Source organism: Heptranchias perlo, chromosome 1 (assembly GCF_035084215.1).
Source record: "Heptranchias perlo isolate sHepPer1 chromosome 1, sHepPer1.hap1, whole genome shotgun sequence".
Taxonomy (NCBI): Eukaryota; Metazoa; Chordata; class Chondrichthyes; order Hexanchiformes; family Hexanchidae; genus Heptranchias; species Heptranchias perlo.
In genome coordinates this window covers 8,315,432-8,342,848 of record NC_090325.1, presented here as the reverse complement: position 1 = coordinate 8,342,848, position 27,417 = coordinate 8,315,432, and positions in this window count along the sequence as shown.

The window sequence follows — 27,417 nt, the reverse complement described above, 5'->3', positions numbered from 1 at the left end:
ACCGAGAGAGTTACAGAACATGTCGGAGAGAGTTACAGAACATGACGGAGAGAGTTACAGAGCATTTCGGAGAGAGTTACAGAACATGACGGAGAGAGTTCCAGAGTGTGTCGGAGAGAGTTACAGAGCGTGTCGGAGAGAGTTACAGAACATGTCGGAGAGAGTTACAGAACATGTCGGAGAGAGTTACAGAGCATGTCGGAGAGAGTTACAGAGCATGTCGGAGAGAGTTACAGAACATGATGGAGAGAGTTACAGAGCATGTCGGAGAGAGTTACAGAACATGTCGTAGAGAGTTACAGAGCATGTCGGAGAGAGTTACAGAGTAAGTCGGAGAGAGTTACAGAGCATGTCGGAGAGAGTTACAGGACATGTCGGAGAGAGTTACAGAGCATGTTGGAGTGATTTACAGAGCATGTCGAAGAGATTTACAGAGCATGTCGGAGTGAGTTACAGAATGTGTCGGAGAGAGTCACAGAGCATGTCGGAGAGAGTTACAGACCATGTCGGAGAGAGTTACAGAGCATGTCGGACAGATTTACAGAGCATGTCGGAGAGAGTTACAGAGCATGTCGGAGAGAGTTACAGAGCGTGTCGGAGAGAGTTACAGAGCATGTCGGAGAGAGTTACAGAGCATGTCGGAGAGAGTTACAGAGCATGTCGGAGAGAGTTAGAGGACATGTCGGAGAGAGATACAGAGCATGTCGGAGAGATTTACAGAGCATGTCGAAGAGATTTACAGATCATGTCGGAGGGAGTTCCAGAGCATGTCGGAGAGAGTTACAGAGCATGTCGGAGAGATTTACAGAACATGTCGGAGAGATTTACAGGACATGTCCGAGAGATTTACAGAACATGGATAGAATTACAGAGCATGTCGGAGAGAGATACTGAACATCTCGCAGAGAGTTACAGAGCGTGTCGGAGAGAGTTACAGAGCATGTCGGAGAGAGTTACAGAGCATGTCGGTGAGAGTTCCAGAGCATGTCGGAGAGAGTTACAGAACATGTCGGACAGAGTTACAGAGCATGTCGGAGAGATTTACAGAGCATGTCGGAGGGAGTTACAGAGCATGTCGGACAGATTTACAGAGCATGTCGGAGAGATTTACAGAGCATGTCGGAGAAAGTTGCAGAACATGTTGTAGAGAGTTACAGAGCATGTCCGAGAGAGTTACAGAGCGTGTCGGAGGGAGCTACAGAGCATGTCGGACAGATTTACAGAGCATGTCGGAGAGAGTTACAGAGCATGTCAGAGGGAGTTACAGAGCATGTCGGACAGATTTACAGAGCATGTCGGAGAGAGTTACAGAGCATGTCGGAGGGAGTTACAGAGCATGTCGGACAGATTTACAGAGCATGTCGGAGAGAGTTACAGAGCATGTCGGAGAGAGTTACAGGACAGGTCGGAGAGAGATACAGAGCATGTCGGAGAGATTTACAGAGCATGTCGAAGAGATTTACAGAGCATGTCGGAGAGAGTTACAGGACATGTCGGAGAGAGATACAGAGCATGTCGGAGAGATTTACAGAGCATGTCGAAGAGATTTACAGAGCATGTCGGAGGGAGTTCCAGAGCATGTCGGAGAGATTTACAGAACATGTCGGAGATATTTACAGGACATGTCTGAGAGATTTACAGAACATGGAGCGAATTACAGAGCATGTCAGAGAGAGATACTGAACATGTCGGAGAGAGTTCCAGAGCATGTCGGAGAGAGTTAAAGAGCATGTCGGAGAGAGTTACAGAACATGTCGGAGAGTTACAGAGCATGTCGGAGAGAGTTACAGAGCATGTCGGAGAGAGTTACAGAGCATGTCGGAGAGAGTTACAGAACATTTTTGAGAGAGTTACAGAGCATGTCGGAGAGAGTTTCAGAGCATGTCGGAGAGAGTTACAGAGCATGTCGGAGAGAATTACACAGCATGTCGGAGAGAGTTACAGAGCATGTCGGAGATATCTACAGATCATGTCGGAGAGAGTTACAGAGCATGTCGGAGAGAGTTACAGAGCATGTCGGAGAGAGTTACAGAACATGTCAGAGAGAGTTACAGAGCATGTCGGAGAGAGTTACAGAGCATGTCGGAGAGAGTTACAGAGCATGTCGCAGAGAGTTACAGAGCATGTCGGAGATATTTACAGATCATGTCAGAGAGAGTTACAGAGCGTGTCGGAGAGAGTTACAGAACATGTCGGAGAGAGTTACAGAGCATGTCGGAGAGAATTACAGAACATGTCAGAGAGAGTTACAGAACATGTCGGAGAGAGTTACAGAGCATGTCGGGGAGAATTACAGAACATGTCAGAGAGAGTTACAGAGCATGTCGGAGAGAATTACAGAACATGTCAGAGAGAGTTACAGAGCATGTCGGAGAGAGTTACAGAACATGTCAGAGAGAGTTACAGAGCATGTCGGAGAGAGTTACAGAACATGTCGGAGAGAGTTACAGATCATGTCGGAGAGAGTTGCAGAGCGTGTCGGAGAGAGTTACAGAGCATGTCGGAGAGAGTTACAGAGCATGTCGGAGATATTTACAGAGCATGTCGGAGAGAGTTACAGAGCGTGTCGGAGATAGTTACAGAGCATGTCGGAGAGAGTTGCAGAGCATGTCGGAGAGAGTTACAGAGCATGTCGGAGAGATTTACAGAGCGTGTCGGAGAGAATTACAGAACATGTCAGAGAGAGTTACAGAGCATGTCGGAGAGAGTTACGGAGATAGTTACAGAGCATGTCGGAGAGAGTTGCAGAGCGTGTCGGAGATAGTTGCAGAACGTGTATGGGAGAGTTACAGAGCATGTCGGAGAGAGTTACAGAGCATGTCGGACAGATTTACAGAGCATGTCGGACAGATTTACAGAGCATGTCGGAGAGAGTTACAGAGCATGTCGGACTGATTTACAGAGCATGTCGGAGGGAGTTACATAGCATTTCGGACAGATTTACAGAGCATGTCGGACAGATTTACAGAGCATGTCGGAGGGAGTTACAGAGCATGTCGGACAGATTTACAAAGCATGTCGGAGGGAGTTACAGAGCATGTCGGAGGGAGTTACAGAGCATGTCGGACAGATTTACAGAGCATGTCGGAAGGAGTTACAGTGCATGTCGGACAGATTTACAGAGCATGTCGGAGGGAGTTACAGAGCATGTCGGAGAGAGTTACAGAGCATGTCGGAGGGAGTTACAGAGCATGTCGGAGGGAGTTACAGAGCATGTCGGACAGATTTACAGAGCATGTCGGACAGATTTACAGAGCATGTCGGAGGGAGTTGCAGAGCATGTCGGACAGATTTACAGAGCATGTCGGAGAGAGTTACAGAGCATGTCGGAGAGAGTTACAGAGAATGTCGGAGAGCGTTACAGAGCATGTCGGAGAGAGTTACAGAGCAAGTCGGACAGATTTACAGATCATGTCGGAGAGAGTTACAGAGCATGTCAGAGAGAGTTACAGAGCATGTCGGAGAGAGTTACAGAGCATGTCAGAGAGAGTTACAGGACATGTCGGAGAGATTTACAGAGCATGTCGGAGAGAGTTACAGAGCATGTCAGAGAGAGTTACAGGACATGTCGGAGAGATTTACAGAGCATGTCGGAGTGAGTTACATATCATATCGGAGAGAGTTACAGAACATGTCGGAGAGAGTTACAGAGCATGTCGGAAACAGTTCCGGAACATGTCGGAGATATTTAGAAGGACATGTCGGAGATATTTACAGAGCGTGTTGGAGAGAGTTACAGAGTAGGTCGGAGAGAGTTACAGAGCGTGTCGGAAGGAGTTGCAGAGCATGTCGGAGAGAGTTACAGAGCATGTCGGAAAGAGTTACACATCATGTCGGAGATATTTACAGAACATTTCGGAGAGAGTTACAGAGCATGTCGGAGAGATTTACAGAGCATGTCGGAAAGAGTTACAGAGCATGTCGGAGAGAGTTACAGAACATGTCGGAGAGAGTTACAGAGCATGTCGGAGAGAGTTCCGGAACATGTCGGAGATATTTAGAAGGACATGTCGGAGATATTTACAGAGCATGTCGGAGAGAGTTACAGAGCGTGTTGGAGAGAGTTACAGAGTAGGTCGGAGAGAGTTACAGAGCGTGTCGGAAGGAGTTGCAGAGCATGTCGGAGAGATTTACAGATTATGTCAGAGAGAGTTACAGATCATGTTGGAGATATTTTCAAGACATGTCGGAGAGAGTTACAGAGCGTGTCGGAGAGAGTTACAGAACATGACGGAGAGAGTTACAGAGCACGTCAGAGAGATTTACAGAGCATGTCGGAGAGATTTACAGAACATGTTGTAGAGAGTTATGGAGCATGTCGGAGTGATTTACAGAGCATGTCGGAGAGAGGTACAAAACATGTCGGAGATATTGACAGAGCATATCGGAGAGAGTTACAAAGTGTGTCGGAGAAAGTTACAGAGTAGTTGGGAGAGAGTTATGGAGCATGTCGGAACGAGTTGCAGAGCATGTCGGAGAGAATTACAGAGCGTGTCGGAGAGAGTTCCAGAACATGTTGTTGAGAGTTACAGAGCATGTTGGAGATATTTTCAAGACATGTCGGAGAGAGTGACAGAACATGTCAGAGAGATTTACACAGCATGTCGGAGAGAGTTACAGAGCGTGCCGGAGAGAGTTACAGAGCATGTCGGAGAGCGTTACAGAGCATGTCGGACAGATTCACAGAGCGTGTCGGAGAGAGTTACAGAGCATGTCGGAGAGAGTTACAGAGCATGTCGGAGAGAGTTACAGAGCATGTCGGACAGATTTGCAGAGCATGTCGGAGGGAGTTACAGAGCATGTCGGACAGATTTACAGAGCATGTCGGAGAGAGTTACAGAGCATGTCGGACAGATTTACAGAGCATGTCGGAGGGAGTTACACAGCATGTCGGACAGATTTACAGAGCATGTCGGAGGGAGTTACAGAGCATGTCGGACAGATTTACAGAGCATGTCGGAGAGAGTTACAGAGCATGTCGGAGGGAGTTGCAGAGCATGTCGGACAGATTTACAAAGCATGTCGGAGAGAGTTACAGAGCATGTCGGAGAGAGTTACAGGACATGTCGGAGAGAGTTACAGAGCATGTCGGAGAGATTTACAGAGCATGTCGAAGAGAGTTACAGAACGTGTCGGAGAGAGTTACAGAGTCGGTTGGAGAGATTTACAGAACATGTCGGAGAGAGTTACAGAGCATGTCGGAGAGATTTACAGAACATGTCGGAGATATTTACAGGACATGTCGGAGAGATTTACAGAACATGTTGGAGAGAATTACAGAGCATGTCGGAGAGAGATACTGAACATCTCGGAGAGAGTTACAGAGTAGGTCAGAGAGAGTTACAGAGTAGGTCGGAGAGAGTTACAGAGCATGTCGGAGAGAGTTACAGAGCGTGTCGCAGAGAGTTACAGAGTAGGTCGGAGAGATTTACAGAGCGTGTCGCAGAGAGTTACAGAGTAGGTCGGAGAGAGTTACAGAGCATGTTGTCGAGAGTTGCAGAGCATGTCGGAGAGAGTTACAGAGCGTGTCGGAGAGAGATACAGAGCATGTCGGAGATAGTTACAGAGCGTGTCGGAGAGAGATACAGAACATGTCGTAGAGAGTTAAAGAGCATGTCGGAGAGAGTTACAGAGCATGTCGGAGATAGTTACAGAGACTGTCGGAGAGAGATACAGAACATGTTGGAGAGAGTTACAGAACATATCGGAGAGAGTTACAGAACATGTCGGAGAGAGTTACAGAACATGACGGACAGAGTTACAGAACATATCGGAGAGAGTTACAGAACATGTCGGAGAGAGTTACAGAACATGACGGAGAGAGTTACAGAACATGACGGAGAGAGTTACAGAGCACGTCAGAGAGATTTACAGAGCATGTCGGAGAGAGTTACAGAGCATGTCGGAGAGAGTTACAGAGCATGTCGGAGAGAGTTACAGAACATGTCGGAGAGAGTTCCAGAGCATGTCGGAGAGAGTTACAGAACATGTCGGAGAGAGTTCCAGAGCATGTCGGAGAGAGTTACAGAACATGTCGGAGACAATTACAGAGCATGTCGGAGAGAGTTACAGAGTAGTTGGGAGAGAGTTCTCGAGCATGTCGGTAGGAGTTGCAGAGCATGTCGGAGAGAATTACAGAGCGTGTCGGAGAGAGTTACAGAGTATGTCGGAGAGAGTTGCAGATCATGTTGGAGATATTTCCAGGACATGTCGGAGAGAGTTACAGAGCATGTCGGAGGGAGTTACAGAGCATGTCGGACAGATTTACAGAGTATGTCGGAGAGAGTTACAGAGCATGTCGGAGGGAGTTACAGAGCATGTCGGACAGATTTACAGAGCATGTCGGAGAGAGTTACAGAGCATGTCGGAGAGAGTTACAGGACAGGTCGGAGAGAGATACAGAGCATGTCGGAGAGATTTACAGAGCATGTCGAAGAGATTTACAGAGCATGTCGGAGAGAGTTACAGGACATGTCGGAGAGAGATACAGAGCATGTCGGAGAGATTTACAGAGCATGTCGAAGAGATTTACAGAGCATGTCGGAGGGAGTTCCAGAGCATGTCGGAGAGATTTACAGAACATGTCGGAGATATTTTCAGGACATGTCTGAGAGATTTACAGAACATGGAGCGAATTACAGAGCATGTCAGAGAGAGATACTGAACATGTCGGAGAGAGTTACAGAGCATGTCGGAGAGAGTTAAAGAGCATGTCGGAGAGAGTTACAGAACATGTCGGAGAGTTACAGAGCATGTCGGAGAGAGTTACAGAGCATGTCGGAGAGAGTTACAGAGCATGTCGGAGAGAGTTACAGAACATTTTTGAGAGAGTTACAGAGCATGTCGGAGAGAGTTTCAGAGCATGTCGGAGAGAGTTACAGAGCATGTCGGAGAGAGTTACACAGCATGTCGGAGAGAGTTACAGAGCATGTCGGAGATATCTACAGATCATGTCGGAGAGAGTTACAGAGCATGTCGGAGAGAGTTACAGAGCATGTCGGAGAGAGTTACAGAACATGTCAGAGAGAGTTACAGAGCATGTCGGAGAGAGTTACAGAGCATGTCGGAGAGAGTTACAGAGCATGTCGCAGAGAGTTACAGAGCATGTCGGAGATATTTACAGATCATGTCAGAGAGAGTTACAGAGCGTGTCGGAGAGAGTTACAGAACATGTCGGAGAGAGTTACAGAGCATGTCGGAGAGAATTACAGAACATGTCAGAGAGAGTTACAGAACATGTCGGAGAGAGTTACAGAGCATGTCGGAGAGAATTACAGAACATGTCAGAGAGAGTTACAGAGCATGTCGGAGAGAATTACAGAACATGTCAGAGAGAGTTACAGAGCATGTCGGAGAGAGTTACAGAACATGTCAGAGAGAGTTACAGAGCATGTCGGAGAGAGTTACAGAACATGTCGGAGAGAGTTACAGATCATGTCGGAGAGAGTTGCAGAGCGTGTCGGAGAGAGTTACAGAGCGTGTCGGAGAGAGTTACAGAGCATGTCGGAGATATTTACAGAGCATGTCGGAGATATTTACAGATCGTGTCGGAGAGAGTTACAGATCATGTCGGAGAGAGTTGCAGAGCATGTCGGAGAGAGTTACAGTACATGTCGGAGAGAGTTACAGATCATGTCGGAGAGAGTTGCAGAGCGTGTCGGAGAGAGTTACAGAGCGTGTCGGAGAGAGTTGCAGAGCATGTCGGAGAGAGTTACAGAGCATGTCGGAGAGATTTACAGAGCGTGTCGGAGAGAGTTACAGAGCATGTCGGAGAGAGTTATAGAGCATGTCGGAGAGAGTTACAGAGCATGTCCGAGAGAGTTACAGAACATGTCGGAGAGAGTTACAGAACATGTCAGAGAGAATTACAGAACATGTCAGAGAGAGTTAAAGAGCATGTCGGAGAGAGTTACGGAGATAGTTACAGAGCATGTCGGAGAGAGTTGCAGAGCGTGTCGGAGATAGTTGCAGAGCGTGTAGGGGAGAGTTACAGAGCATGTCGGAGAGAGTTACAGAGCATGTCGGACAGATTTACAGAGCATGTCGGACAGATTTACAGAGCATGTCGGAGAGAGTTACAGAGCATGTCGGACTGATTTACAGAGCATGTCGGAGGGAGTTACATAGCATTTCGGACAGATTTACAGAGCATGTCGGACAGATTTACAGAGCATGTCGGAGGGAGTTACAGAGCATGTCGGAGGGAGTTACAGAGCATGTCGGACAGATTTACAGAGCATGTCGGAGGGAGTTACAGTGCATGTCGGACAGATTTACAGAGCATGTCGGAGGGAGTTACAGAGCATGTCGGAGAGATTTACAGAGCATGTCGGAGGGAGTTACAGAGCATGTCGGACAGATTTACAGAGCATGTCGGACAGATTTACAGAGCATGTCGGAGGGAGTTGCAGAGCATGTCGGACAGATTTACAGAGCATGTCGGAGAGAGTCACAGAGCATGTCGGAGAGAGTTACAGAGAATGTCGGAGAGCGTTACAGAGCATGTCGGAGAGAGTTACAGAGCAAGTCGGACAGATTTACAGATCATGTCGGAGAGAGTTACAGAGCATGTCAGAGAGAGTTACAGAGCATGTCGGAGAGAGTTACAGAGCATGTCAGAGAGAGTTACAGGACATGTCGGAGAGATTTACAGAGCATGTCGGGGAGAGTTACAGAGCATGTCAGAGAGAGTTACAGGACATGTCGGAGAGATTTACAGAGCATGTCGGAGTGAGTTACATATCATATCGGAGAGAGTTACAGAACATGTCGGAGAGAGTTACAGAGCATGTCGGAGAGAGTTCCGGAACATGTCGGAGATATTTAGAAGGACATGTCGGAGATATTTACAGAGCGTGTTGGAGAGAGTTACAGAGTAGGTCGGAGAGAGTTACAGAGCATGTCGGAAGGAGTTGCAGAGCATTTCGGAGAGAGTTACAGAGCATGTCGGAAAGAGTTACACAGCATGTCGGAGATATTTACAGAACATTTCGGAGAGAGTTACAGAGCATGTCGGAGAGATTTACAGAGCATGTCGGAAAGAGTTACAGAGCATGTCGGAGAGAGTTCCGGAACATGTCGGAGATATTTAGAAGGACATGTCGGAGATATTTACAGAGCATGTCGGAGAGAGTTACAGAGCGTGTTGGAGAGAGTTACAGAGTAGGTCGGAGAGAGTTACAGAGCGTGTCGGAAGGAGTTGCAGAGCATGTCGGAGAGATTTACAGATTATGTCAGAGAGAGTTACAGATCATGTTGAAGATATTTTCAAGACATGTCGGAGAGAGTTACAGATCGTGTCGGAGAGAGTTACAGAACATGACGGAGAGAGTTACAGAGCACGTCAGAGAGATTTACAGAGCATGTCGGAGTGATTTACAGAGCATGTCGGAGAGAGGTACAAAACATGTCGGAGATATTGACAGAGCATATCGGAGAGAGTTACAAAGTGTGTCGGAGAAAGTTACAGAGTAGTTGGGAGAGAGTTATGGAGCATGTCGGAACGAGTTGCAGAGCATGTCGGAGAGAATTACAGAGCATGTCGGAGAGAGTTCCAGAACATGTTGTTGAGAGTTACAGAGCATGTTGGAGATATTTTCAAGACATGTCGGAGAGAGTGACAGAACATGTCAGAGAGATTTACACAGCATGTCGGAGAGAGTTACAGAGCGTGCCGGAGAGAGTTACAGAGCATGTCGGAGAGCGTTACAGAGCATGTCGGACAGATTTACAGAGCGTGTCGGAGAGAGTTACAGAGCATGTCGGAGAGAGTTACAGAGCATGTCGGACAGATTTGCAGAGCATGTCGGAGGGAGTTACAGAGCATGTCGGACAGATTTACAGAGCATGTCGGAGAGAGTTACAGAGCATGTCGGACAGATTTACAGAGCATGTCGGAGGGAGTTACACAGCATGTCGGACAGATTTACAGAGCATGTCGGAGGGATTTACAGAGCATGTCGGACAGATTTACAGAGCATGTCGGAGAGAGTTACAGAGCATGTCGGAGGGAGTTGCAGAGCATGTCGGACAGATTTACAAAGCATGTCGGAGAGAGTTACAGAGCATGTCGGAGAGAGTTACAGGACATGTCGGAGAGAGTTACAGAGCATGTCGGAGAGATTTACAGAGCATGTCGAAGAGAGTTACAGAACGTGTCGGAGAGAGTTACAGAGTCGGTTGGAGAGATTTACAGAACATGTCGGAGAGAGTTACAGAGCATGTCGGAGAGATTTACAGAACATGTCGGAGATATTTATAGAATCATAGAATCATAGAATCATAGAAGTTACAACATGGAAACAGGCCCTTCGGCCCAACATGTCCATGTCGCCCAGTTTATACCACTAAGCTAGTCCCAATTGCCTGCACTTGGCCCATATCCCTCTGTACCCATCTTACCCATGTAACTGTCCAAATGCTTTTTAAAAGACAAAATTGTACCCGCCTCTACTACTGCCTCTGGCAGCTCGTTCCAGACACTCACCACCCATTGAGTGAAAAAATTGCCCCTCTGGATCCTTTTGTATCTCTCCCCTCTTACAGGACATGTCGGAGAGATTTACAGAACATGTTGGAGAGAATTACAGAGCATGTCGGAGAGAGATACTGAACATCTCGGAGAGAGTTACAGAGTAGGTCAGAGAGAGTTACAGAGTAGGTCGGAGAGAGTTACAGAGCATGTCGGAGAGAGTTACAGAGCGTGTCGCAGAGAGTTACAGAGTAGGTCGCAGAGAGTTACAGAGCGTGTCGCAGAGAGTTACAGAGCATGTCGGACAGATTTACAGAGCATGTCGGAGAGAGTTACAGAGCATGTCGGAGAGAGTTACAGAGCATGTCGGAGAGATTTACAGAGCATGTCGAAGAGATTTACAGAGCATGTCGGAGGGAGTTCCAGAGCATGTCGGAGAGATTTACACAGCATGTCGGAGAGAGTTACACAGCATGTCGGAGAGAGTTACAGAACATGTCGGAGAGAGTCACAGAGCATGTCGGAGAGAGTTACAGAGCATGTCGGAGAGAGTTACAGAGCATGTCGGACAGATTTACAGAGCATGTCGGAGAGAGTTACAGAGCATGTCGGAGAGAGTTAGAGGACATGTCGGAGAGAGATACAGAGCATGTCGGAGAGATTTACAGAGCATGTCGAAGAGATTTACAGAGCATGTCGGAGGGAGTTCCAGAGCATGTCGGAGAGATTTACAGATCATATCGGAGAGAGTTACAGAACGTGTCGGAGAGAGTTACAGAGCAGGTCGGAGAGATTTACAGAACATGTCGGAGATATTTACAGGACATGTCCGAGAGATTTACAGAACATGGATAGAATTACAGAGCATGTCGGAGAGAGACACTGAACATCTCGCAGAGAGTTACAGAGTAGGTCGGAGAGAGTTATAGAGCGTGTCGGAGAGAGTTACAGAGCATGTCGGACAGATTTACAGAGCATGTCGGAGAGAGTTACAGAGCATGTCGGAGAGATTTACAGATCATATCGTAGAGAGTTACAGAGCGTGTCGGAGGGAGTTACAGAGCATGTCGGAGAGAGTTACAGAGCATGTCGGAGAGAGTTACAGAGCATGTCGGAGATATTTACAGGACATTTCGGAGAAAGTTGCAGAACATGTCGGAGAGATTTACAGATCATATCGTGGAGAGTTACAGAGCGTGTCGGAGGGAGTTACAGAGCATGTCGGACAGATTTACAGAGCATGTCGGAGAGATTTACAGAGCATGTCGGAGAGAGTTACAGAGCATGACGGACAGATTTACAGAGCATGTCGGAGAGAGTTACAGAGCATGTCGGAGAGAGTTACAGGACATGTCGGAGAGAGATACATAGCATGTCGGAGAGATTTACAGAGCATGTCGAAGAGATTTACAGAGCATGTCGGAGGGAGTTCCAGAGCATGTCGGAGAGATTTACAGATCATATCGGAGAGAGTTACAGAACGTGTCGGAGAGAGTTACAGAGCATGTCAGAGAGAGTTACACAGCATGTCGGAGAGAGTTACAGAGCATGTCGGAGAGAGTCACAGAGCATGTCGGAGAGAGTTACAGAGCATGTCGGAGAGAGTTACAGAGCATGTCGGACAGATTTACAGAGCATGTCGGAGAGAGTTACAGAGCATGTCGGAGAGAGTTAGAGGACATGTCGGAGAGAGATACAGAGCATGTCGGAGAGAGTTACAGAACATGTCGGAGAGAGTTCCAGAGCATGTCGGAGAGAGTTACAGAACATGTCGGAGACAATTACAGAGCGTGTCGGAGAAAGTTACAGAGTAGTTGGGAGAGAGTTCTCGAGCATGTCGGTAGGAGTTGCAGAGCATGTCGGAGAGAATTACAGAGCGTGTCGGAGAGAGTTACAGAGTATGTCGGAGAGAGTTGCAGATCATGTTGGAGATATTTCCAGGACATGTCGGAGAGAGTTACAGAGCATGTCGGAGAGAGTTACAGAACATGTCGGAGAGAGTTCCAGAGCATGTCGGAGAGAGTTACAGAACATGTCGGAGAGAATTACAGAGCGTGTCGGAGAAAGTTACAGAGTAGTTGGGAGAGAGTTCTCGAGCATGTCGGAAGGAGTTGCAGAGCATGTCGGAGAGAATTACAGAGCGTGTCGGACAGATTTACAGAGCATGTCGGAGAGAGTTACAGAGCATGTCGGAGGGAGTTCCAGAGCATGTCGGAGAGATTTACAGATCATATCGGAGAGAGTTACAGAACGTGTCGGAGAGAGTTACAGAGTAGGTCGGAGAGATTTACAGAACATGTCGGAGATATTTACAGGACATGTCCGAGAGATTTACAGAACATGGATAGAATTACAGAGCATGTCGGAGAGAGATACTGAACATCTCGCAGAGAGTTACAGAGTAGGTCGGAGAGAGTTATCGAGCGTGTCGTAGAGAGTTACAGAGCATGTCGGAGAGAGTTACAAAGCATGTCGGAGAGAGTTACAGAGCATGTCGGACAGATTTACAGAGCATGTCGGAGAGAGTTACAGAGCATGTCGGAGAGATTTACAGATCATATCGTAGAGAGTTACAGAGCGTGTCGGAGGGAGTTACAGAGCATGTCGGAGAGAGTTACAGAGCATGTCGGAGAGAGATACAGAGCTTGTCGGAGATATTTACAGGACATGTCGGAGAAAGTTGCAGAACATGTCGGAGAGATTTACAGATCATATCGTAGAGAGTTACAGAGCGTGTCGGAGGGAGTTACAGAGCATGTCGGACAGATTTACAGAGCATGTCGGAGAGAGTTACAGAGCATGTCGGAGAGAGTTACAGAGCATGACGGACAGATTTACAGAGCATGTCGGAGAGAGTTACAGAGCATGTCGGAGAGAGTTACAGAACGTGTCGGAGAGAGTTACAGAGCATGTCGGAGAGAGTTACAGAGCATGTCGGACAGATTTACAGAGCATGTCGGAGAGAGTTACAGAGCATGTCGGAGAGAATTAGAGGACATGTCGGAGAGAGATACAGAGCATGTCGGAGAGATTTACAGAGCATGTCGAAGAGATTTACAGAGCATGTCGGAGGGAGTTCCAGAGCATGTCGGAGAGATTTACAGATCATATCGGAGAGAGCTACAGAACGTGTCGGAGAGAGTTACAGAGTAGGTCGGAGAGATTGACAGAACATGTCGGAGATATTTACAGGACATGTCCGAGAGATTTACAGAACATGGATTGAATTACAGAGCATGTCGGAGCGAGATACTGAACATCTCGCAGAGAGTTACAGAGTAGGTCGGAGAGAGTTACAGAGCGTGTCGGAGAGAGTTACAGAGCATGTCGGAGAGAGTTACAGAGCATGTCGGAGAGATTTACAGAGCATGTCGGAGAGAGTTACAGAGCATGTCCGAGAGAGTTACAGGTCATGTTGGAGATATTTACAAGACATGTCGGAGAGAGTTAAGCAACATGTCGGAGATATTTACAGGACATGTCGGAGAAAGTTGCAGAACATGTTGGAGAGATTTACAGATCATATCGGAGAGAGTTACAGAGCGTGTCGGAGGGAGTTACAGAGCATGTCGGACAGATTTACAGAGCATGTCGGAGAGAGTTACAGAGCATGTCGGAGGGAGTTACAGAACATGTCGGAGAGAGTTACAGATCATGTCGGAGAGAGTTACAGAGCATGTCGGAGAGAGTTACAGGACATGTCGGAGAGAGAGACAGAGCATGTCGGTGAGATTTACAGAGCATGTCGAAGAGATTTACAGAGCATGTCGGAGAGAGTTACAGAACGTGTCGGAGAGAGTCACAGAGCATGTCGGAGAGAGTTACAGAGCATGTCGGAGAGAGTTACAGAGCATGTCGGACAGATTTACAGAGCATGTCGGAGAGAGTTACAGAGCATGTCGGAGAGAGTTACAGGACATGTCGGAGAGAGATACAGAGCATGTCGGAGAGATTTACAGAGCATGTCGAAGAGATTTACAGAGCATGTCGGAGGGAGTTCCAGAGCATGTCGGAGAGATTTACAGAACATGTCGGAGATATTTACAGGACATGTCCGAGAGATTTACAGAACATGGAGAGAATTACAGAGCATGTCGGAGAGAGATACTGAACATCTCGCAGAGAGTTACAGAGTAGGTCGGAGAGAGTTGCAGAGCGTGTCGGAGAGAGTTAAAGAGCATGTCGGAGAGAGTTACAGAACATGTCGGAGAGAGTTACAGAGCATGTCGGAGAGAGTTACAGAGCATGTCGGAGAGAGTTACAGAGCATGTCGGAGAGAGTTACAGAAGGTGTCGGAGAGAGTTACAGAGCATGTCGGAGAGAGTTACACAGCATGTCGGGGAGAGTTACAGAGCATGTCGGACAGATTTACAGAGCATGTCGGAGAGAGTTACAGAGCATGTCGGAGAGAGTTACACAGCATGTCGGGGAGAGTTACAGAGCATGTCGGACAGATTTACAGAGCATGTCGGAGAGAGATACAGAGCATGTCGGAGAGATTTACAGAGCATGTCGAAGAGATTTACAGAGCATGTCGGAGGGAGTTCCAGAGCATGTCGGAGAGATTTACACAGCATGTCGGAGAGAGTTACACAGCATGTCGGAGAGAGTTACAGAACATGTCGGAGAGAGTCACAGAGCATGTCGGAGAGAGTTACAGAGCATGTCGGAGAGAGTTACAGAGCATGTCGGACAGATTTACAGAGCATGTCGGAGAGAGTTAGAGGACATGTCGGAGAGAGATACAGAGCATGTCGGAGAGATTTACAGAGCATGTCGAAGAGATTTACAGAGCATGTCGGAGGGAGTTCCAGAGCATGTCGGAGAGATTTACAGATCATATCGGAGAGAGTTACAGAACGTGTCGGAGAGAGTTACAGAGTAGGTCGGAGAGATTTACAGAACATGTCGGAGATATTTACAGGACATGTCCGAGAGATTTACAGAACATGGATAGAATTACAGAGCATGTCGGAGAGAGACACTGAACATCTCGCAGAGAGTTACAGAGTAGGTCGGAGAGAGTTATAGAGCGTGTCGGAGAGAGTTACAGAGCATGTCGGAGAGAGTTACAGAGCATGTCGGAGAGAGTTACAGAGCATGTCGGACAGATTTACAGAGCATGTCGGAGAGAGTTACAGAGCATGTCGGAGAGATTTACAGATCATATCGTAGAGAGTTACAGAGCGTGTCGGAGGGAGTTACAGAGCATGTCGGAGAGAGTTACAGAGCATGTCGGAGAGAGTTACAGAGCATGTCGGAGATATTTACAGGACATTTCGGAGAAAGTTGCAGAACATGTCGGAGAGATTTACAGATCATATCGTAGAGAGTTACAGAGCGTGTCGGAGGGAGTTACAGAGCATGTCGGACAGATTTACAGAGCATGTCGGAGAGATTTACAGAGCATGTCGGAGAGAGTTACAGAGCATGACGGACAGATTTACAGAGCATGTCAGAGAGAGTTACAGAGCATGTCGGAGAGAGTTACAGGACATGTCGGAGAGAGATAAATAGCATGTCGGAGAGATTTACAGAGCATGTCGAAGAGATTTACAGAGCATGTCGGAGGGAGTTCCAGAGCATGTCGGAGAGATTTACAGATCATATCGGAGAGAGTTACAGAACGTGTCGGAGAGAGTTACAGAGCATGTCAGAGAGAGTTACACAGCATGTCGGAGAGAGTTACAGAGCATGTCGGAGAGAGTTACAGAGCATGTCGGAGAGAGTTACAGAGCATGTCGGAGAGAGTTACAGAGCATGTCGGAGAGAGTTACAGAGCATGTCGGACAGATTTACACAGCATGTCGGAGAGAGTTACAGAACATGTCGGAGAGAGTCACAGAGCATGTCGGAGAGAGTTACAGAGCATGTCGGAGAGAGTTACAGAGCATGTCGGACAGATTTACAGAGCATGTCGGAGAGAGTTACAGAGCATGTCGGAGAGAGTTAGAGGACATGTCGGAGAGAGATACAGAGCATGTCGGAGAGATTTACAGAGCATGTCGAAGAGATTTACAGAGCATGTAGGAGGGAGTTCCAGAGCATGTCGGAGAGATTTACAGATCATATCGGAGAGAGTTACAGAACGTGTCGGAGAGAGTTACAGAGTAGGTCGGAGAGATTTACAGAACATGTCGGAGATATTTACAGGACATGTCTGAGAGATTTACAGAACATGGATAGAATTACAGAGCATGTCGGAGAGAGACACTGAACATCTCGCAGAGAGTTACAGAGTAGGTCGGAGAGAGTTACAGAACATGTCGGAGAGAGTCACAGAGCATGTCGGAGAGAGTTACAGAGCATGTCGGAGAGAGTTACAGAGCATGTCGGACAGATTTACAGAGCATGTCGGAGAGAGTGACAGAGCATGTCGGAGATATTTACAGGACATGTCGGAGAAAGTTGCAGAACATGTCGGAGAGATTTACAGATCATATCGTAGAGAGTTACAGAGCGTGTCGGAGGGAGTTACAGAGCATGTCGGACAGATTTACAGAGCATGTTGGAGAGAGTTACAGAGCATGTCGGAGACAGTTACAGAGCATGACGGACAGATTTACAGAGCATGTCGGAGAGAGTTACAGAGCATGTCGGAGAGAGTTACAGGACATGTCGGAGAGAGATACAGAGCATGTCGGAGAGATTTATAGAGCATGTCGAAGAGATTTACAGAGCATGTCGGAGAGAGTTACAGAGCATGTCCGAGAGAGTTACAGGTCATGTTGGAGATATTTACAAGACATGTCGGAGAGAGTTAAGCAACATGTCGGAGATATTTACAGGACATGTCGGAGAAAGTTGCAGAACATGTTGGAGAGATTTACAGATCATATCGGAGAGAGTTACAGAGCGTGTCGGAGGGAGTTACAGAGCATGTCGGACAGATTTACAGAGCATGTCGGAGAGAGTTACAGAGCATGTCGGAGGGAGTTACAGAACATGTCGGAGAGAGTTACAGATCATGTCGGAGAGAGTTACAGAGCATGTCGGAGAGAGTTACAGGACATGTCGGAGAGAGAGACAGAGCATGTCGGTGAGATTTACAGAGCATGTCGAAGAGATTTACAGAGCATGTCGGAGAGAGTTACAGAACGTGTCGGAGAGAGTCACAGAGCATGTCGGAGAGAGTTACAGAGCATGTCGGAGAGAGTTACAGAGCATGTCGGACAGATTTACAGAGCATGTCGGAGAGAGTTACAGAGCATGTCGGAGAGAGTTACAGGACATGTCGGAGAGAGATACAGAGCATGTCGGAGAGATTTACAGAGCATGTCGAAGAGATTTACAGAGCATGTCGGAGGGAGTTCCAGAGCATGTCGGAGAGATTTACAGAACATGTCGGAGATATTTACAGGACATGTCCGAGAGATTTACAGAACATGGAGAGAATTACAGAGCATGTCGGAGAGAGATACTGAACATCTCGCAGAGAGTTACAGAGTAGGTCGGAGAGAGTTGCAGAGCGTGTCGGAGAGAGTTAAAGAGCATGTCGGAGAGAGTTACAGAACATGTCGGAGAGAGTTACAGAGCATGTCGGAGAGAGTTACAGAGCATGTCGGAGAGAGTTACAGAGCATGTCGGAGAGAGTTACAGAAGGTGTCGGAGAGAGTTACAGAGCATGTCGGAGAGAGTTACACAGCATGTCGGGGAGAGTTACAGAGCATGTCGGACAGATTTACAGAGCATGTCGGAGAGAGTTACAGAGCATGTCGGAGAGAGTTACACAGCATGTCGGGGAGAGTTACAGAGCATGTCGGACAGATTTACAGAGCATGTCGGAGAGAGATACAGAGCATGTCGGAGAGATTTACAGAGCATGTCGAAGAGATTTACAGAGCATGTCGGAGGGAGTTCCAGAGCATGTCGGAGAGATTTACACAGCATGTCGGAGAGAGTTACACAGCATGTCGGAGAGAGTTACAGAACATGTCGGAGAGAGTCACAGAGCATGTCGGAGAGAGTTACAGAGCATGTCGGAGAGAGTTACAGAGCATGTCGGACAGATTTACAGAGCATGTCGGAGAGAGTTAGAGGACATGTCGGAGAGAGATACAGAGCATGTCGGAGAGATTTACAGAGCATGTCGAAGAGATTTACAGAGCATGTCGGAGGGAGTTCCAGAGCATGTCGGAGAGATTTACAGATCATATCGGAGAGAGTTACAGAACGTGTCGGAGAGAGTTACAGAGTAGGTCGGAGAGATTTACAGAACATGTCGGAGATATTTACAGGACATGTCCGAGAGATTTACAGAACATGGATAGAATTACAGAGCATGTCGGAGAGAGACACTGAACATCTCGCAGAGAGTTACAGAGTAGGTCGGAGAGAGTTATAGAGCGTGTCGGAGAGAGTTACAGAGCATGTCGGAGAGAGTTACAGAGCATGTCGGAGAGAGTTACAGAGCATGTCGGACAGATTTACAGAGCATGTCGGAGAGAGTTACAGAGCATGTCGGAGAGATTTACAGATCATATCGTAGAGAGTTACAGAGCGTGTCGGAGGGAGTTACAGAGCATGTCGGAGAGAGTTACAGAGCATGTCGGAGAGAGTTACAGAGCATGTCGGAGATATTTACAGGACATTTCGGAGAAAGTTGCAGAACATGTCGGAGAGATTTACAGATCATATCGTAGAGAGTTACAGAGCGTGTCGGAGGGAGTTACAGAGCATGTCGGACAGATTTACAGAGCATGTCGGAGAGATTTACAGAGCATGTCGGAGAGAGTTACAGAGCATGACGGACAGATTTACAGAGCATGTCAGAGAGAGTTACAGAGCATGTCGGAGAGAGTTACAGGACATGTCGGAGAGAGATAAATAGCATGTCGGAGAGATTTACAGAGCATGTCGAAGAGATTTACAGAGCATGTCGGAGGGAGTTCCAGAGCATGTCGGAGAGATTTACAGATCATATCGGAGAGAGTTACAGAACGTGTCGGAGAGAGTTACAGAGCATGTCAGAGAGAGTTACACAGCATGTCGGAGAGAGTTACAGAGCATGTCGGAGAGAGTTACAGAGCATGTCGGAGAGAGTTACAGAGCATGTCGGAGAGAGTTACAGAGCATGTCGGAGAGAGTTACAGAGCATGTCGGACAGATTTACACAGCATGTCGGAGAGAGTTACAGAACATGTCGGAGAGAGTCACAGAGCATGTCGGAGAGAGTTACAGAGCATGTCGGAGAGAGTTACAGAGCATGTCGGACAGATTTACAGAGCATGTCGGAGAGAGTTACAGAGCATGTCGGAGAGAGTTAGAGGACATGTCGGAGAGAGATACAGAGCATGTCGGAGAGATTTACAGAGCATGTCGAAGAGATTTACAGAGCATGTAGGAGGGAGTTCCAGAGCATGTCGGAGAGATTTACAGATCATATCGGAGAGAGTTACAGAACGTGTCGGAGAGAGTTACAGAGTAGGTCGGAGAGATTTACAGAACATGTCGGAGATATTTACAGGACATGTCTGAGAGATTTACAGAACATGGATAGAATTACAGAGCATGTCGGAGAGAGACACTGAACATCTCGCAGAGAGTTACAGAGTAGGTCGGAGAGAGTTACAGAACATGTCGGAGAGAGTCACAGAGCATGTCGGAGAGAGTTACAGAGCATGTCGGAGAGAGTTACAGAGCATGTCGGACAGATTTACAGAGCATGTCGGAGAGAGTGACAGAGCATGTCGGAGATATTTACAGGACATGTCGGAGAAAGTTGCAGAACATGTCGGAGAGATTTACAGATCATATCGTAGAGAGTTACAGAGCGTGTCGGAGGGAGTTACAGAGCATGTCGGACAGATTTACAGAGCATGTTGGAGAGAGTTACAGAGCATGTCGGAGACAGTTACAGAGCATGACGGACAGATTTACAGAGCATGTCGGAGAGAGTTACAGAGCATGTCGGAGAGAGTTACAGGACATGTCGGAGAGAGATACAGAGCATGTCGGAGAGATTTATAGAGCATGTCGAAGAGATTTACAGAGCATGTCGGAGAGAGTTACAGAACGTGTCGGAGAGAGTCACAGAGCATGTCGGAGAGAGTTACAGAGCATGTCGGACAGATTTACAGAGCATGTCGGAGAGAGTTACAGAGCATGTCGGAGAGAATTAGAGGACATGTCGGAGAGAGATACAGAGCATGTCGGAGAGATTTACAGAGCATGTCGAAGAGATTTACAGAGCATGTCGGAGGGAGTTCCAGAGCATGTCGGAGAGATTTACAGATCATATCGGAGAGAGTGACAGAACGTGTCGGAGAGAGTTACAGAGTAGGTCGGAGAGATTTACAGAACATGTCGGAGATATTTACAGGACATGTCGGAGAAAGTTGCAGAACATGTCGGAGAGATTTACAGATCATATCGGAGAGAGTTACAGAGCGTGTCGGAGGGAGTTACAGAGCATGTCGGACAGATTTACAGAGCATGTCGGAGAGAGTTACAGAGCATGTCGGAGGGAGTTACAGAACATGTCGGAGAGAGTTACAGATCATGTCGGAGAGAGTTACAGAGCATGTCGGAGAGAGTTACAGGACATGTCGGAGAGAGATACAGAGCATGTCGGAGAGATTTACAGAGCATGTCGAAGAGATTTACAGAGCATGTCGGAGAGAGTTACAGAACGTGTCGGAGATATTCACAGAGCATGTCGGAGAGAGTTACAGAGCATGTCGGAGAGAGTTACAGAGCATGTCGGACAGATTTACAGAGCATGTCGGAGAGAGTTGCAGAGCATGTCGGAGAAAGTTACAGGACATGTCGGAGAGAGATACAGAGCATGTCGAAGAGATTTACAGAGCATGTCGGAGGGAGTTCCAGAGCATGTCGGAGAGATTTACAGAACATGTCGGAGATATTTACAGGACATGTCCGAGAGATTTACAGAACATGGAGAGAATTACAGAGCATGTCGGAGAGAGATACTGAACATCTCGCAGAGAGTTACAGAGTAGGTCGGAGAGAGTTACAGAGCGTGTCGGAGAGAGTTAAAGAGCATGTCGGAGAGAGTTACAGAGCATGTCGGAGAGAGTTACAGAGCATGTCGGAGAGAGTTACAGAGCATGTCGGAGAGAGTTACAGAGCATGTCGGAGAGAGTTACAGAGCATGTCGGAGAGAGTTACAGAGCATGTCGGAGAGAGTTACACAGCATGTCGGAGAGAGTTAAACAGCATGTCGGAGAGAGTTACAGAGCATGTCGGAGAGAGTTACAGAGCATGTCGGAGAGAGTCTCAGAGCATGTCGGAGAGAGTTACAGAGCGTGTCGGAGAGAGTTACAGAACATGTCGGAGAGAGTTACAGAGCATGTCGGAGAGAATTACAGAACATGTCAGAGAGAGTTACAGAGCATGTCGGAGACAGTTACAGAGCATGTCGGAGAGAGTTACAGAGCATGTCGGAGATATTTACAGATCATGTCGGAGAGAGTTACAGAGCGTGTCGGAGATAGTTACAGAGCATGTCGGAGAATGTTACAGAGCATGTCGGAGAGAGCTACAGAGCATGTCGGAGAGAGTTACAGAGCGTGTCGGAGAGAGTTACAGAGCATGTCGGAGAGAGTTACAGAGCATGTCAGAGAGAGTTACAGAACATGTCGGAGAGAGTTACAGAACATGTCAGAGAGAGTTACAGAGCATGTCGGAGAGAGTTACGGAGATAGTTCCAGAGCATGTCGGAGAGAGTTACAGAGCGTGTCGGAGATATTTACAGAGCGTGTAGGAGAGAGTTACAGAGCATGTCGGAGAGAGTTACAGAGCATGTCGGACAGATTTACAGAGCATGTCGGACAGATTTACAGAGCATGTCGGAGAGAGTTACAGAGCATGTCGGACTGATTTACAGAGCATGTCGGAGTGAGTTACATAGCATGTCGGACAGATTTACAGAGCATGTCGGAGGGAGTTACAGAGCATGTCGGACAGATTTACAAAGCATGTCGGAGGGAGTTACAGAGCATGTCGGACGGAGTTACAGAGCATGTCGGACAGATTTACAGAGCATGTCGGAGGGAGTTAGAGTGCATGTCGGACAGATTTACAGAGCATGTCGGAGGGAGTTACAGAGCATGTCGGAGAGAGTTACAGAGCATGTCGGAGGGAGTTACAGAGCATGTCGGACTGATTTACAGAGCATGTCGGACAGATTTACAGAGCATGTCGGACAGATTTACAGAGCATGTCGGAGGAAGTTACAGAGCATGTCGGACAGATTTACAGAGCATGTCGGAGAGAGTTACAGAGCATGTCGGAGAGAGTTACAGAGCATGTCGGAGATCGTTACAGAGCATGTCGGAGAGAGTTACAGATCATGTCGGAGAGAGTTACAGAGCATGTCGTAGAGAGTTACAGAGCATGTCAGAGAGAGTTACAGGACATGTCGGAGAGATTTACAGAGCATGTCGGAGAGAGTTACAGAGCATGTCAGAGAGAGTTACAGGACTTGTCGGAGAGATTTACAGAGCATGTCGGAGTGAGTTACAGATCATATCGGAGAGAGTTACAGAGCATGTCGGAGAGATTTACAGAGCATGTCGGAAAGAGTTACACAGCATGTCGGAGATATTTACAGAACATGTCGGAGAGAGTTACAGAACATGTCGGAGAGAGTTCCGGAACATGTCGGAGATATTTACAGGACATGTCGGAGAGCGTTACAGAGCATGTCGGAGAGAGTTCCGGAACATGTCGGAGATATTTACAGGACATGTCGGAGAGATTTACAGAGCATGTCGGAGAGAGTTACAGAGCATGTCGGAGAGCGTTACAGAGCATGTTGGAGAGAGTTACAGATCATGTCAGAGAGAGATCCAGAACATGTCGGAACGATTTATAGAACATGTTGGGAAGAGTTACAGAGGATGTCGAAGACAATTACAGAACATGTCGGAGTGAGTTCCAGAACATGTCGGAGAGAGGTACAGAGCATGTCGGAGAGAGTTACAGAACATGTCGGAGAGAGTGACAGAGCATGTCGGAGAGAGATACAGAACATGTCGGAGAGAGTTACAGAGCATGTTGGACAGAGTTACAGAACATGTCGGAGAGAGCTAGAGAACATGTCGGAGAGAGTTGCAGAGCATGTCGGAGAGAGTGACAGAGCATGTTGGACAGAGTTACAGAACATGTCGGAGAGAGTTACAGAGCATGTCGGAGAGAGTTACAGAACATGTCGGAGAGAGTGACAGAGCATGTCGGAGAGAGTTACAGAACATGTCGGAGAGAGTTACAGAGCATGTCGTAGAGAGTTACAGAACATGTCACAGAGAGTTACAGAGCATGTCGGAGAGAGTTACAGAACATGTCGGAGAGAGTTACAGAGCATGTCGGAGAGAGTTACAGAACATGTCACAGAGAGTTACAGAGCATGTCGGAGAGAGTTACAGAACATGTCGGAGAGAGTGACAGAGCATGTCGGAGAGAGTTACAGAACATGTCGGAGAGAGTTACAGAACATGTCGGAGAGAGTTACAGAGCATGTCGGAGAGAGTTACAGAACATGTCACAGAGAGTTACAGAGCATGTCGGAGAGAGTTACAGAGCATGTCGGAGAGAGTTACAGAGCATGTCGGAGAGAGTTACAGAGCATGTCGGAGAGAGTTACACAGCATGTCGCAGAGAGTTACACAGCATGTCGGAGAGAGTTACACAGCATGTCGGAGAGAGTTACAGAGCATGTCGGAGAGAGTTACAGAGCATGTCGGAGAGAGTTACAGAGCATGTCGGAGAGAGCTACAGAGCATGTCGGAGAGAGTTACAGAACATGTCGGAGAGAGTTACAGAGCATGTCGGAGAGAGTTACAGAGCATGTCGGAGAGAGTTACAGAGCATGTCGGAGAGAGTTACACAGCATGTCGGTGAGAGTTACACAGCATGTCGGAGATATCTACAGATCATGTCGGAGAGAGTTACAGAGCATGTCGGAGAGAGTTACAGAGCATGTCGGAGAGAGTTACAGAGCATGTCGGAGAGAGTTACAGAGCATGTCGGAGAGAGTTGCAGAGCATGTCGGAGATATTTACAGATCATGTCAGAGAGAGTTACAGAGCGTGTCGGAGAGAGTTACAGAACATGTCGGAGAGAGTTACAGAGCATGTCGGAGAGAATTACAGAACATGTCAGAGAGAGTTACAGAGCATGTCGGAGACAGTTACAGAGCATGTCGGAGAGAGTTACAGAGCATGTCGGAGATAATTACAGAGCATGTCGGAGAGAGTTACAGAGCATGTCGGATAGAGTTACAGAACATGTCGGAGAGAGTTACAGAACATGTCAGAGAGAATTACAGATCATGTCAGAGAGTGTTACAGAGCATGTCGGAGAGAGTTACGGAGATAGTTACAGAGCATGTCGGAGAGAGTTACAGAGCGTTTCGGAGATATTTACAGAGCGTGTAGGAGAGAGTCACAGAGCATGTCGGAGAGAGTTAAAGAGCATGTCGGACAGATTTACAGAGCATGTCGGACAGATTTACAGAGCATGTCGGAGAGAGTTACAGAGCATGTCGGACTGATTTACAGAGCATGTCGGAGGGAGTTACATTGCATGTCGGACAGATTTACAGAGCATGTCGGAGGGAGTTACAGAGCATGTCGGACAGATTTACAAAGCATGTCGGAGGGAGTTACAGAGCATGTCGGAGGGAGTTACAGAGCATGTCGGACAGATTTACAGAGCATGTCGGAGGGAGTTACAATGCATGTCGGACAGATTTACAGAGCATGTCGGAGGGAGTTACAGAGCATGTCGGAGAGAGTTACAGAGCATGTCGGAGGGAGTTACAGAGCATGTCGGACAGATTTACAGAGCATGTCGGACAGATTTACAGAGCATGTCCAAGAGAGTTACAGAGCATGTCGGAGATCGTTACAGATCATGTCGGAGAGAGTTACAGATCATGTCGGAGAGAGTTACAGAGCATTTCAGAGAGAGTTACAGAGCATGTCGGAGAGAGTTACAGAGCATGTCAGAGAGAGTTACAGGACATGTCGGAGAGATTTACAGAGCATGTCGGACAGAGTTACAGAGCATGTCAGAGAGAGTTACAGGACATGTCGGAGAGATTTACAGAGCATGTCGGAGTGAGTTACAGATCATATCGGAGAGAGTTACAGAGCATGTCGGAGCGATTTACAGTGCATGTCGGAAAGAGTTACACAGCATGTCGGAGATATTTACAGAACATGTCGGAGTGAGTTACAGAACATGTTGGAGAGAGTTCCGGAACATGTCGGAGATATTTACAGGACATGTCGGAGAGCGTTACAGAGCATGTCGTAGAGATTTCCGGAACATGTCGGAGATATTTACAGGACATGTCGGAGAGATTTACAGAGCATGTCGGAGAGAGTTACGGAGATAGTTACAGAGCATGTCGGAGAGAGATACAGAGCGTTTCGGAGATATTTACAGAGCGTGTAGGAGAGAGTCACAGAGCATGTCGGAGAGAGTTAAAGAGCATGTCGGACAGATTTACAGAGCATGTCGGACAGATTTACAGAGCATGTCGGAGAGAGTTACAGAGCATGTCGGACTGATTTACAGAGCATGTCGGAGGGAGTTACATTGCATGTCGGACAGATTTACAGAGCATGTCGGAGGGAGTTACAGAGCATGTCGGACAGATTTACAAAGCATGTCGGAGGGAGTTACAGAGCATGTCGGAGGGAGTTACAGAGCATGTCGGACAGATTTACAGAGCATGTCGGAGGGAGTTACAATGCATGTCGGACAGATTTACAGAGCATGTCGGAGGGAGTTACAGAGCATGTCGGAGAGAGTTACAGAGCATGTCGGAGGGAGTTACAGAGCATGTCGGACAGATTTACAGAGCATGTCGGACAGATTTACAGAGCATGTCGGACAGATTTACAGAGCATGTCGGAGGGAGTTACAGAGCATGTCGGACAGATTTACAGAGCATGTCGGAGAGAGTTACAGAGCATGTCCAAGAGAGTTACAGAGCATGTCGGAGATCGTTACAGATCATGTCGGAGAGAGTTACAGAGCATTTCAGAGAGAGTTACAGAGCATGTCGGAGAGAGTTACAGAGCATGTCAGAGAGAGTTACAGGACATGTCGGAGAGATTTACAGAGCATGTCGGACAGAGTTACAGAGCATGTCAGAGAGAGTTACAGGTCATGTCGGAGAGATTTACAGAGCATGTCGGAGTGAGTTACAGATCATATCGGAGAGAGTTACAGAGCATGTCGGAGCGATTTACAGTGCATGTCGGAAAGAGTTACACAGCATGTCGGAGATATTTACAGAACATGTCGGAGAGAGTTACAGAACATGTCGGAGAGAGTTCCGGAACATGTCGGAGATATTTACAGGACATGTCGGAGAGCGTTACAGAGCATGTCGTAGAGATTTCCGGAACATGTCGGAGATATTTACAGGACATGTCGGAGAGATTTACAGAGCATGTCGGAGAGAGTTACAGAGCATGTCGGAGAGCGTTACAGAGCATGTTGGAGAGAGTTACAGATCATGTCAGAGAGAGTTCCAGAGCATGTCAGAGAGAGATCCAGAACATGTCTGAACGATTTATAGAACATGTTGGGGAGAGTTACAGAGGATGTCGAAGACAATTACAGAACATGTCGGAGTGAGTTCCAGAACATGTCGGAGAGAAGTACAGAGCATGTCGGAGAGAGTTACAGAACATGTCGGAGAGAGTTACAGAGCATGTTGGACAGAGTTACAGAACATGTCGGAGAGAGCTAGAGAACATGTCGGAGAGAGTTGCAGAGCATGTCGGAGAGAGTGACAGACCATGTTGTACAGAGTTACAGAACATGTCGGAGAGAGTTACAGAGCATGTCGGAGAGAGTTACAGAACATGTCGGAGAGAGTGACAGAGCATGTCGGAGAGAGTTACAGACATGTCGGAGAGAGTTGCAGAACATGTCGGAGAGAGTGACAGAGCATGTCGGAGAGA